The following is a 14479-nucleotide window of genomic DNA, read 5'->3' on the forward strand; positions in this document are numbered from 1 at the left end:
AACTGTCCTTGTATGTAGACAACATGACCTGATATATAGAAATCCCTAAAGACTCTACTAAAAAAACCATTAGGGCTAATTAATTCAATAAAATTGCAGGTTATAAAATCAAAATGGAAAAAATCAGCTGCATGTCTATACACCAGCAATTTAATATCTGAAAGAGAAATGAAGAAAATAATCCCACTTACAATAGCATCAAAACATGGACTGAAAACTGTAAGACACTGATGAAAGAAATCGCAGAAGACATGAATAAATGAAAAGATAGTCCATGTTCATGAATAGAAATAACTAATGTTAAAATTTCCATGCCATCTAGAGGTTCAATGCAATCCCTATCAGAATTCCAATGGCATTTTTCACAGAAATAGAACAAACAATCCTAGCATTTGTGTGGAACCATAAAAGGATGTAAATTGGTGCAGCCACTGGAGAACAGTATGGAGGTTCCCCAAAATAGATGAATTCTATTTAAAAATTGAATACCATATGATTCAGCAATCCCATTTCTGGGAATATGTCCAAAGGAAATAAAATCACTATCTTATTAGTGATTAGTGATGAGTGGAGAGATATTTACACTGCCCCATGTTTGTTGTAGCATTATTTATGAGAGCCAAGATATGGAAACTACCTAAATGCACATTGACAGATGAGTGGGTGAGTAAAATGTGGTACATATATATGATGGAATCTTATTTGGTCATAAAAAAGAAGGAAATGCTGCCATTTGTAACAACATATATGACACTTGAGGGCATTATGTTGACTGAAATAAGTTGGAAGAAGACAAATACTTTACAATCTCACTATTATGCAGAAACTAAAAAAAAGAAAACCCCAAAAACCCAAACTCATAAAAACAAGGAGTAAACCAGTGGTTGCCAGGGGCTGTGGGATGGGGAAAGGGGTGACTGTGGTCAGAGGGTACAAACTTCCAGAATAAGTAAGTTCTGGGTATCTACTGTACATCATGGTGACTATAGTTAACAATATTGTATTGTACATGTGAAAGTTGCTGAGAGAGTAGGTCTTAAATGTTCTTTCACACACACACAAAAGAAGGCAACTATGTGAGGTGATGGATTTGTTAACTAACCTTATTATGGTAATCATGTTGCAATACATATGTATATCAATATATATATATATATACACACACACATACTTTAAACTCATACAGTTTTATATATAAAATATATCTCAATAAAGCTGGGAAAAAGTTATGCTTAAAATCCCTAAATATCTCCATCTATATGGAAGCTTACTTCACTATTTTTTTAGTTAAACTTTAATTCTGGAGATGAACAGGCCATTTACTAGGGTGACTGAACACTGGGAAGAAGGGTATACTCACGCCTACCAAAAATGCCATTGTGTTCCATAGTGAAGCTTACTATGATCAGATAATGGATTCTTGGCTTGAGACCAACTCTCAACAGGCCGAGTTAGTATCTTGATTCAACCTGTGCTTTTCTCTCCCCACAGTTCCTTTATACATAGTTGGAATAGACATAGTTGAGAGTCAGCAAGATCCACACACTGGCACTCTAGACCCATGGAGGTGAGTGCCATCAAGGCAGAAAGTGCTAGGTGGAAACTTCTGGAAATTCCCGTCCTTACCAAGATGGTAAACTAAGAATAATACCTCATCCCTTAATGAACTGTAGAAACCAATGCCATAATAAAAGACAGGAACAAGGTGGGGATGGGGGGGGGTGATACCTATTAAATTTCTACTTAATCCAATGGGGGACTTCGTAGCCAATTTCATCAGTACGTCCTAACTCTCTACTAACTAATCTTCCAGGTCACTACTTTTACCTTTTTCTCTACCCAAATCCATCTTTGACATATAATTTTACTTTGCATACTTCTTAAATCATTTTGGATATATCATCATTTTCTGGTAACTTTATCTTGTCACCTTATCTTTCTTTTACTTTTCTTTTTCATTTCTCTGAAGGACTTAAGACTCTTTTATTAGGCAGCAGAGTTTTAAAAGTCTTCCATGAAAACATGAATGAAGACCAAGAGGTGAATGCAGACAAGACAGGGCCTCTTCCCCCTCTGCATGTTTTCACCACCGTGATAAACAATCAACCACGAGGCATTCTACATCAGAATCCTGCCTCATAAAGGTGTTTACAACAAAAAACGAGAAAGCTTGAAGAATTAGACAGCAGAGTACTTGTTCTTCAAGAAACTATGTCCCTGGGCACCTCACAAACATGCTTACAAGAGACAGGCATGAGGGGTTGAAACATCTAATGTGACCCCTGGATAGTCACTTTTGCTTTAATATATCTGTGAAGGTGAGGATGAGGAGTGCAAATAATGTACATAAAGCTAAAAACCAACAGGTTCGTTGAAAATCTTTGTCATGTTCTACTAGCAACTGTGATTTCCTCAAAGATGGGCATGTGGTTTGGATTCACCTGCATTGGACCCTGTTCCAGAGCCTTGAGATGGTCTGCTTCATGTCCTGCCAGACCAGTTGCCCCTCTCTCTGCCAGCAGCATGCTGACCTGGTCACCTCTGAAGTCTGGCTGTTGCTAACCAGAGTTGAGACATCCAGATAAAGCAGAGAAGGGTCAGTGAGCTTAAGAACTTCTGCGGTGGCTATGACGGTCTCTCCGTACTCACCTGTATCTTCCCCAAATCCAGAAGCCAAGTGTGCGAACAGGAAGTAGAGCTGACCATCCTCTCAGCTCACTGGTGCTCCAGAATTAGATGCGTTTTGACATGATGGCCCGCAGAGATTCCGCTTGTCATCCTCCCCTTTTTACATGGCTTTTAAATTTTGGCAAAATCGCTGAAATATTCTTCCACAGTGAGACAGATAATATTTATGGTGTTTGAGACTAACAGCCACTTCTTTGTCATTAGCTCACTGAGATGTTGTTCCAAACCCAGGAAGACCTCCTGCAGTGAGTTCCTACAGCTCTCCTTTGCCATGGTGTCTGAATCCCACCCATGTTTGGTTGCCTCAGAGATCTTTCCTCTTGCCCCTCATTTTTTTGAAATACTTCCTTTTTAAAAAAAAATTTATTTAATTTTGAAAGAGAGAAACAGGGCAAGAGTGGGCGGGGGGGGCGGGTGAGGCAAAGGAGACAGGGAGTTACAGAATCCAAAGCAGGTTCCAGGCTCTGAGCTGTCAGCACAGAGCCCTATGTGGGGCTTGAATAAACTGCGAGATCATGACCTGACCCAAAGTCAGCTGCTTAACCAACTGAGCCACCCAAGTGCCCTGAAATACTTCCTTTTTAAACTGACTATTAATTCTTTAAAGCTCTGACAGATGTCCATGGCTACCATAAACTGAACACAGTGTGGGCACTGCTGACTTCTCAGCTATTCTTCCTTAGACAACTGAACTTCATCTCTGGATTTACTTAACAAAGAATTCATTTGCTAAAGACACAGACTAGCAAAAGTTGCTAAAGTTGTGTCACAAACTTTTGGTTTGGGGTCTTCACTTATCTGAGTGGCAACTTCAAGAATTTGTTCAATCATCTGGAAGGGAGTGTTACCTGGCGGTCCCCACTTTGGTCAGATTCAGGCTCAGCCTCTTTTACCCAGTCTTTCTTGTCTGTTTCTAGTGCTTTTTGCGACCAGGTAATAATGTCTGAAGTGAGAGTTGACATTTACCTGTGGAGCAGCTCAGAGACCATGTCAGGAGAAAGTAAAGGTTCCAGAGCATTGACATCCACTTCTGGGCCAGCTCCACATTCTCCATCATCTCTGTGCTTGTGTAGATATTTGAGACCCGTGTCAACAGGTTCTTGACTCGTTTGCTTCTAGGTCTTCTGATTCAAGCTCCTGCATCCATGTGCTCAGGGCTTTGGTGGGACATGTTCAGGTGGTTTCTGAAAATCTCATATTGGGGAGAGAAGCATTCAACCATTAGGTTTGTGGCAATAATGGGTCACCCAGATGATTTCCAGATGGCAGATGGACCACACCTTTTTGGACTCCCTGGGGTCTTCCTGTGTGTCCTCAATTCTAGCAGTCAAGTTTCCATCCAAAATGGCGTGTGTTTCTCCTTGCAAATCCTGGGCCTCTAGAGATGCACAGCTCATTTGCTTTTTTTGGTCAGATACACCTTGGTCAATTTTTCTTCCTTTTTGATTATCCTGACAACTGAGACCAGCAAGTGGGGCTACAGGAGATGATGACCAGCAAACTCTGCAGCACCATCAATGTCAGCCTGAGCAGCTCATCTGAGAGCACCTGCATGCTCCCAAAGTAGCCACGGGTGAGGGTCATGTTGTGCATGTTCCTACTGTCCATGTGGGGCTGCTTCAATGTCAACCCTTCTTTTTAAAAAATTTTTTAAATGTTTATTTATTTTTGAGAGACAGAGCTCAAGTGGGAGAGGAGCAGAGAGAGAGGGGGACACAGAATCTGAAGCAGGCTCCAGGCTCTGAGCTGTCAGCACAGAGCCCGACGCGGGGCTCAAACTCATGGACCGTGAGATAATGGCCTAAGCCTAAGTCAGATGCTTAACTGACTGAGCCACCCAGGTGCCCCAAATGTCAGCTATTCTCAAGAGTGAGCACTCCAGGTCCATCTGCTTCTAGTAGGCCTGCAGGAGCTCCCCTTGTTCAATGAGGTCCAGAGTCTCCCTCACAGTCTGGAAGCCTGAGATCTTCTTGAGGGTCTCTGAAGCTGCAGTGAGCCAGCCACACTACAGCATACTTCATGCCCTTGAGTGTCACTGAGGCTCTGTCTCCAGGCTTTGCTGACATTGGCAAGGGACTTCTGGATGTCTCTGATATCGTTCCATGCCTTGTGGAGCTGGCTCAGGCCTGTGTGGCACCCCATCCACCTCAAATGGACAGTGTCCTTCTATCTAGCCTCTGTGGAGGCCTTTTTCTGGGCCTTTTTCCGCTCTAGTGTTTCACTTTGTCCAGCTGGTTCTGAGCACTGAGGTATCCCAGCATCCCTTTGGACTGCTGCAATAGCTTCCTGATCTGTCTCCTTGGTGGCTAAAAAACAGGTGAAATCCCTGTACCTGTAACACTAGAGTTACCCATCCTCACTGCCACCAGTGAGGAGAAGTGTCACCCATTTTCTTGGATCCCACTGGAAATGTCACCCAACTTCTTGGACATGTTAATCATAGTTACTTTAAACTATGTCTTCTATATTCTATCTACATCATCTGTAGGTTGTCTCCATTACCTGTTTCTTTTCTTTTGGTTTTTGGTCATTGGATTTCTGTGTTGTCATTCATAGTAATAATTTAGATTATTATTTATTTCTTGAAGGCAAAAAAGGAATAGAAGAGACTATCAATGTTGCCATATGTCAGCAACTAGAAAGAAGCAAGGCTTGGGGGCCTATCTGGAGGCTAATTTAGGTTGCTAGGAAAAAGCATAAATTAAGGCAGAGATAAGACTGACTCTAATCATTTTTATAGTGTGCTGGATACTGTGTAGAAACTCTGAATAATGCTAACTTACAGCAGAGAGGGTTTATTTATTTATTTACTTATTTATTTATTTATAAATAGTTTATTGTCAGGTTGGTTTCCATATAACACCCAGTGCTCATCCCCACAAGGGTTTATTTATTTTTTGCTTCCAGGTAGTTACAGCAGGGATTGATCCCTTGATGCAGTCAGGGAAGGAAAGGCACTGAAGCTGATTTCAAGCTTTATGAGAACTATTCTATTTCTATTTTGAAGTAACCCTAAAGTAGGACCTTTCAAGAACATCAACTGAAAGCAAAGGTGGTTTTTCTGGGCCCAGCCCCTTGCCAGGCCTTGAATGTCAATTTTCCTCTCCCCAGCACTTTGAGCCTGGCCAAAGCCCTGCTCTAGTGTTCTAGATTCTTAGGTGGTCCTTTCCTCTTGCTTCTCAGCCTTTTATGTTGGAAATATTAGGAACAAAAAATATCCTCAAGGAAAAGAGAAGCACAGAAAGTCACGCTCAGATTTCCCTTTTTTCTTCCAAACCCAATTCCCTCAATTCCTGGCAGACTTGATAACCCTCAACTCCATTTTTTCTTTCCCCCCAGCCCTATCAGACTGCTGGGAACTCTTAGTCTTAAAATTCAACTTGACCTCCTGCTTGGTGCCACTTTCTAGAGAGAAACAGCAGAGAACGGTGAGCTCACCTCAACGTTCTTTCCTCTGGGATCTTAGCCTTTCAAGTTTTTAATGACTGTTACTTTAGGATTACTTCAAACAGGTAATTTCAAAACATTCTTTATCCAGTTTTAAGTGTTTTCCTTGGAGTGAGCATTGGTGTGCTACAGCTACTCTATCGTAACTATAAAAATATTAAAAGGATAATATTTTCATATAAAAATCAGAATTCTCAATTTCTCTGAAATAAAATCTGGAAAAACTGGGCTCAGATTCTCACATGGAAATAATAGTCAGAGGTAAGTAGCTCCTATTCTTTTTAATTTCAGGTAGGCGGTCTCCAGTTTTCTTTAATTATCTGGATTACTCAGTGATCCCCGAGAGTAGAAAAAGAAGGAGGTCCATGATCAAGCTTTGAGTAATGCTAATACCTACTTGTGTTGTATAAAAGGCAAGCTGAAGGTACCATGAGAATGCATATTCAAAAAAGCAAAAGGAAAATTAGAAGATTGTTCTATCATGTAAGTCAAGGGAAGACCATGTTTCAGGATAGAGGGAGAGAAGTGTGATTAACTCTTCTAATTCTTCTATATGGAATGACTTAAGTGTAATTAGTGATTTTGAAAGAGTATTTTTAGTAGAATAATGGAGATGACAGCCAGGTTGGGGCAGCTTAAGTAGGGAATCAGAGATGCGAAAATAAAGTAGTGAATGGAAACAGCTAGTTAAAAAGACTGACTGTGAGAGGAGGTCAAGAGAAAAGATGTATCAGGGGAAAGATGGGTTTGAAAAATAAATTTAAGATAAGAGTGGCTTTTCTTTACTGACTTCTTCTCAGTACCATTAGGCAGCCTTTCCCTGCTTTCCTGCAAGATGAAATGCTGCTAAGATATTTTCTGGAAGGCAAGAAAGAGTGAAAGATGGTCAGCATTTCCATATCTCAGAAAAGAAAGAAACGAGGCTCGCTGGGGTATCTGGAGGCTGATTTGGATTGCTAGAGAAAAGAGTAATGAAGGCAGAGAAAAGGCTGAGTTCAACCATTCACCTGACCTGAAGAGTCACTGCTTTGTCTGAAGTTACCCTCTCTTCTGCCTTTACAAGAAACAGTCAGGAGACAGCGGCACCAAAGCTGCCTTTTTCCTTTTCAAAAACAAGAGGAGGGCTGGGACATTCCCCCTAGCTTCAGGGATCTGTTAATTGGCTCCCCAGTAAAATTACAGAAGCGGCCTGCCTGATAATGATTGTAAATGACAGGGACGATCAGGTTTACCTTGTGACGTCCCCAGGGGACTTGCAGTTAGTTTAGTCTGAACTTAGCATCAGCTGCTCAGGTAGCTTGCTTCTCAGAACGCAGTAGCTTAGACTCATCCTGTATTCTTTCAAACCTAATTAGTGTTAGGGGCCTTTTCCTCCCTCTCCCTCCATCCCTGGCAGCCTCCTTCTTCCCGCTGTCCCCCCTCCTCCTCACTTTCCAGGTCTCTCTAAGCACGCCAATCAAGAAACTGAGGATTACTTACAGAGGCTGTGCTCTTTTGTCTCGTGGCCTGCAAAAAACAACTCATGGCCTTGAGCTGTAGGCTTCTGTCCCTCTAGGAAACGACACACCAACTTCACTGAACTCCAACCTCCGCTAACTCCTTTATGGTTTGAAGGTACTCCGCTTGAGGATTTTATAGTTAGTTGGAGGTGTTGGACTATGGGTCCTAAATAGAAGTTAATATGCCAAAGAGCTAAATGTTGAAGGAGGCAGCTTTCATTAAAACCAAATCTCCAATCTTTTTATTTTCCAGAAGCCACTGTGTATGTGGGTATAGTTATATATGTACACACAGGCCACTGTGTACGTGGGTATAGTTATATATATATGCACATGCATGTATGTGAATACGAGGATATTTAATATATATTAGATATAGTACTATTACGTACACATGTAAAATACATGTAATCTATGTATTTGTATATGTATGTATCTGTATGTACTATTACGTACATATATAAAATACATGTAATCTATGTATATGTATACATATGTAACTGTGTGGATATGTAATATATATTGTAGATAAATATTATATATTACATATACATATATATTAATCCAAACTTTAAAGTATGGATCACTTACGGATCTTGTTAAAATGCAGACTCTGATCCAGGAGGTCTGGGGATGGAGCCTACTTTCAGGTAATGTAGATATTTGCTGGTTTGGGGACCACATTTTGAAGAGCAAATCTTAAAAAGATCTTTGCATATTCTCCTCCAGTGTCTTCATCTTAAACTTAATTGCCCTACTCCTCAATTCTGTTCAAATGTTACTCCAGTGTTACTTTAAGGCTAAGGCTACCAGTCCACCTGATAGAGGGCATTTTTGCTATTTCTCAGAATGAAATTAGCTTTTGGGGTGCCTGAGTGGCTCAGTTGGTTGAGCATCCGGCTTCAGCTCAGGTCATGATCTCATGGTTCGTGGGTACAAGCCCCACATGGGGCTCTGTGCTGACAGTTCAGCACTGCTTCCGATTAGCCTGCTTCCGATTCTGTGTCTCCCTCTCTCTCTGCCCCTCCCCTGCTCACATTCTTTGTCTCTCTGTCTCTCAAAAATAAGTAAACATTAAAAAAAAATTTTAATGAAATTAGCTATTGAGTAAAGCAGACTGTGAACTGGTGTTCTAGTTTCCTGTTCCAGACAAGTACACTGGGAAGTCCCAAAGAGGATGTGAAATCTTTTTAAATTTTTATTAGTTTACTATTATTTGTTTAACTTGCTAAATTGAGCAATCACCTCATGAATTTTTAATTTTATCGATTTCCACATATGCATATAAGGTCATAAATTCATTTTTAAATTTTTTTCTCAGCATTTTGATGTTATTGGTCCATAATCTTTTTTTTCCCATCAATTTCTCAGGGTAATCTCTTTATAGGGAATCTGCTTTTTGGTCTAAGTATGGCTACATCTATATGCAGAATCATTTTAATTTTCTTTCTCAGGACTCTTTGGACTTCTTATATATCTTCCCCATCATCTGTCTGGAAATTGAGTTATTTATATGTTAGACTTTTTCATTCTCTCCTCCCTGTTCCCTAAGTTCTCTTTCATATTTTCCGTTGGTTTATGTCTTCATTTTACATTTTATCCAAATTATTCAGAATTAACTGTATGTAGCATTGCTTAAGTCACATATTGAACTTCAATGTGATCAACATTTCTAGAAGTTCTGAATCTTCTTCAACTCTGCTGCTCATTTTTTTCACAGTACCCTTTTCTTTCATTATGATTGATAATTATATTTTTTTAACATTTTTCATCATTTTAAAATGTATGGTCTTTTTCAGATTGTTCTAATATCCAAAGTCTGGGGTCATGTTAACCCTCTTGTTTGATTTGTCTACTGACTCTGATTTATGAGGATAATTTCTCATTTCATTTCTAATTTTTTATTATGGACATATTGTCAGTTTTTAGAACATTTTGAATTCACAACTACCTCCCCGCCTCCCCCACCAACGCTGAAGGAGCTTACAATTCTTTCCTGCAAAGCATTATTCGTTTCTTTCTACCAGTTATCTCAAGAATGTTGCTTGTCTGGAATCAGATTCTTTTCCCCATTACTTTCTCAAGTTTTAAATTCCTGCCACATGGCATTGGCATATAAACCGGGATACTACACTTACATATAATGTGAGCTTGGGGGTTCAATTTCTCATTAATGGTGTTTTTTACACCAACATCCCGAAGCAGAGATAAATTTTCTTGTTCCTTTCTTGCGCCAGTATGAGGAGCCTGTTTACTGCCTCTTACTGAGCTTTCCCTGGTGAGGATTACTTTAGGTCTCACTTCTCCTCTGTAATTCCTGGCTCCACGTGGCATTACCATTGCAGCCACTGACAAAACAGTCCTATGACTGTTTCCTATATCTCTTTCTGACTATAACCTCCTTCTTGCTTCTGGCTGGAAGCTTCTACTTCTTTTAAAGACTGCTGTATGTTTAAAAATTCTTGTGTCGTAATTTACCTAGCACTTCTGAGAATTTGTAGCAGGAAGAAAATCCACTTGAACTTAAGTAGTCATACTGTTGAAACCATAAGTACCCAGAGTGATCTTTCAAAATATAAATGATAACACATCGTTTTTACAATTTTTAAAAATAACATGTTAGTGGGGCGCCTGGGTGGCTCAGTCGGTTAAACGTCCGACTTTGGCTCAGGTCATGATCTCGCGGTTTGTGGGTTCGAGCCCCACATCGGGCTCTGTGCTGACAGCTAGCTCAGAGCCTGGGGCCTGCTTCTGACTCTGTGTCTCCCTCTCTCTGACTCTCCCCTGCTCACACTGTCTCTCTCAAAAAAAAAAAATAAATAAAACATTTTTAAAAATTTAAAAAATAACATGTTACAAAGGATGTAATCTGTTTTTCATGGTCTAAGTATCTTTCTTCATCAGGTCCCGCCCATTTTCCTAGTATTATCTCATGTAAGTCTTCCAATGGCTTATTACTTATCCTGTAACCATATTGGCTTGCTTTCTTCTCTTGTACGTGCCAACTTCCCTCTCCTAAAACAGTGTTTCCACAGGATTCTCCCTACGTTTCTGCAGTCCCTGATCACCACATTCTCTATCACATCAGTATGTTTAATTCCTTCCCAGTACTTGACACAATCTGTTTGTTTTCTGCCTCTAAATACAGTGTAGGCTCCATGGGGAAATGAACTTTGTCTTGGTAACTGCTCTATCCTTAGCATCTAGCACAGTACCTGATACACAGTAGATGGTGAATTAATATATGTGTTCAATGAAAGAGTAGGGAAGCAATGTTCAAAATCCTCTAGTTCAACTTTCTGCTTTTATAAAAAAGTAAAATGAGCTGGGAAAGTAGCTGAGAAAGGTTTATGAACTTGTCCAAGATCCTAAGTGTTTAATTAGATATCTTAAACAAGTACTCCTGTCTCCTGACTACCCTGCCCTATGTTCTTTCTGGTGACCATTCCAGTGGTTATAGAAGGCCCATATCAAGGATTTAGAAAGAAATGAATTAATAGACTATAGGGTGATCCATGACCTCCCTCTCCCACTTACATGATGAATTTTGTGGAATATACAGACATTAATTTTCTGAGGAAGAAGCCTGTACTTTTCATTCAATTTTCAAAAGAGTCAAAGCCTCAAAAAATCTTAGCAGCTACTGGCCTACATACATACTGTTTATGAACTATTGATTTCTTTGTATATTTTCTCGTCTTCAGATCAGTTCTTTTATACGTAATAACTGAACAATCATTAAGGAGGTGAAAGACCTGTATTCCAAAAGCTAGAAAAGATTGATGAATGAAAGTGAAGATGATACAAACAAATGGATTGAAAGAATATTGTTAAAATGTCCACACTATCCAAAGTAATCTAAAGATTTAATGCAATCCCTATGAAAATACCAAGAGCATTTTTTCACAGAATTAGAACAAAGAACACTAAAATTTGTATGGAACCACAGAAGACCCCAAATAGACAAAGCAATCTTGAGAAAGAAGAACAAAGCTGAAGGTATCACAATCCCAGATTTCCAGATATACTACAAAGCTACAATATCAAAAGAGCATGGCACTGGCACACACACACACAAAACCCCCAGACATATAGATTAAAGGAACAAAATAGAGAGCCCAGAAATAAACCCACACTTAAATGGTCCATCTATGGTAAAAGAGGCAAGAATATACAATGGGGAAAAAAAGTCTCTTCAATAAATGTTTCTGGGAAAGCTGGACACCTACATGCAAAAGAGTGAAACAAACACTTTATTTTACCTTACATAAAAAGTCAAAATGAACTAAAGGCCAAATGTCAGCTGTTAAACCATAAAGCTCCTGGACGAAAATATAGGCAGTAATTTCCTTGATATTGGTCATAACATCTTTCCAGATATGTCTCCTCAGGCAAGGGAAACAAAAACAAAAATAAACTATTAGACTACATTGAAATAAAAATCTCAGGCACAGTGAAGGAAACCATCAACAAAACAAAAAGGCAAGCTACCACGCAGAAGAAATTTGCAAATGACGTATCTGATAAGGGGTTATGCTCAGGTTAGAGAATTTGGAAGGTCACATATTCCTATCTGCCTGATTTCACCTAGGCACCCTATCCCAGGATACACTAATATTCATTCCTGTGCCAGACAATACCTAGGTCTTAGTTATACACAAACTGGTTTCTGATTCAAAGTGGCATCTCCCCATCTGATCTTTCTTACCTCCTATAGAAAGAGAGGAAGAAAAAGCATGAGGAATAAAGAGAGGCAGAAAATATATTAGTTTACTATTTGCCTGCTTGAGGATGAAGAATATGAGAGTCTTCATTTGAGGGCTCTTTGTTTCCTGTGTCTAGGTCCTTCTTATTGTTTTTTACCTTGCTCACTTATATCCCCTGACTGGAGGAACCCAAGTCCTGAAGGGCCTCTTTAACACAGCTCAATCTAACATATTTTCTCTCCGAGGGACACAGAGCAATGAACTTTACTTACAGAGCATTCATCATGTATTCTTTATTTATCATTCCAGATTCAGTGGGATCAGATCAGACCTTTGTCTCTCCCCAGTGTGGGCTTGCTGATCAACCACTAAGTAATGGGCACAAAAATGGCATCCTTCCATTTTTATTTCCCTGTTCAAAGTCACCATCTCTGGAGATGCTTTAAAAGTAGCAAGCTAAGGGCTTGAAGAGAATATCAACAGGCCTAGTTTAATTGTGAATAGGCAGGGGCATTCTCCTCTGTGGTTTCCTTCATTGTTTCCCTCTCATTTTCTTTCACGGCTTCAGTTTCACCTAAATATGTCTGGGATGATAGTTTATTGCTGTGAGTCAAGATGGTTTGCTTAGAATGACCAGTTGAAATAGTTTTTGGCTCCAAATGATGAAGTGATGTAGTCAAAGGTTGTTGTGTAGTCTCGTTAACTGGATCAACCGTAGGAGAAGTAGTTATGTCTGTAATGGTCTCTGATGTCATTGGCACCATATTTATCATTTCGTATGCACTCTGAGATGAAGGATCTTCCACTTTGTAACAAGAAGTGCTGTAAGGGATGGCACAAAACACAAGATCCGAGGGCAGTAGCTTAAACTCATTGGGTGGCCGGGTAATCACAAACCTGTAAGAAAAGTCAAAGATGACTCCCGAGCATCTGTGGCCACGATGGCATGGCTACGGGCGATGGCCAAAACAAGGAAGTCTTTCTGCTGGGCCAGAGGGGGAATTGTTTTTGTTCTGCTTTGCTTCATTGGTTTCTGAGTAATAGTAAATACCCCTGGCACAGTATAACTGAAGCCCCAAATAGGTAATTAGGAGACCAGCATTCACTTCTGCCTCTGAAACCAAGTGTCTCTGACCTTGGTTAGGCATGGCATCTCCCTTCTTTGGGTCTTGCTTCTTTTCACCTCTTTAATGAGAGAGGGATAGGATGGAGGTGTGGATTGATTGATCTCTAATTGACTCTTGGACTCCAAGTTTCCCTGTTTTTAATATCCACTATGCTAATGAACTCAGTTGGCACAATACTGAGCACTTGGCCAGGCTTTATCAAAAGCAGAAGATTACATACGTTCCAGCTATTTCTATTCTGGCTTAGGCCTACCCTAATACTTACACCACTGACTTTCACACAGAATGTAGTGTGGCCAATGGAAAAAAACAAATTAAACCAGTTTTATTTGAAAGTTTGACTAGTAAGCAAATCGTGAATGTCAATGAATCCTAAAGAACACCCAGAGCCTGGCCCTATTTATAGGGCAACAGGATCCCTTACCACAGTATCAGGCACATAGAAAATCCTCAATAAATGTGAGTTAAATTAATTAATAGCATTAATGCCAGAACACTGAAGCAGAATAAGGCAGAATCACTTTTCATGTCTTTCATCCTGCATTTCTTCATCACTGCCCCCAATCATCACCTCTTATTTCCTAAACACCCATCTCAGTACAGCTCTGACCTCCTTTGACTGAATAATCTTCCCCTTTTTACTTTTCCTACTGAGTTCCCTGTAATATCTATAATAGTTTAAATAAGATCTACTGTAGCCACATACTCCTTTTGAAACAGAAATATCATCTCCTTCCTGAACGTCCTCTCAAGGAGGGGCTGCACATTTTCCCAATTACCATGTTCCATGGCTTTTCCAGAAGTATTGGAGGAAGGGCATGGAGTTCAGGCAGAGAAAGAGAGAAACGTCAGCACCACTCATGCTTCCCAGTGCTGCTTCCAGAACATCACTGCTCCCCAATATCTTTGTGATTAATACTATATGGCCAAATCACCATCCCTCTTGATTCATCAGTATCATCTATAGACCTCCATGTTTATTTAGGTCTCTTGCACTTGGGACACTTTTTCT

At 40.0% G+C, this 14479-nt stretch overlaps 1 pseudogene; it reads right to left on the reverse strand.

The window, feature by feature from the left end:
* Nucleotides 1-2384: 2384 nt before the first annotated feature.
* LOC144235940 (exocyst complex component 3-like) lies at nt 2385-13367 on the reverse strand (annotated as a pseudogene).
* Nucleotides 13368-14479: the final 1112 nt, after the last annotated feature.

Source organism: Crocuta crocuta, unplaced genomic scaffold (assembly GCF_008692635.1).
Source record: "Crocuta crocuta isolate KB4526 unplaced genomic scaffold, BGI_CrCroc_1.0 scaffold698, whole genome shotgun sequence".
Classification (NCBI taxonomy): Eukaryota; Metazoa; Chordata; class Mammalia; order Carnivora; family Hyaenidae; genus Crocuta; species Crocuta crocuta.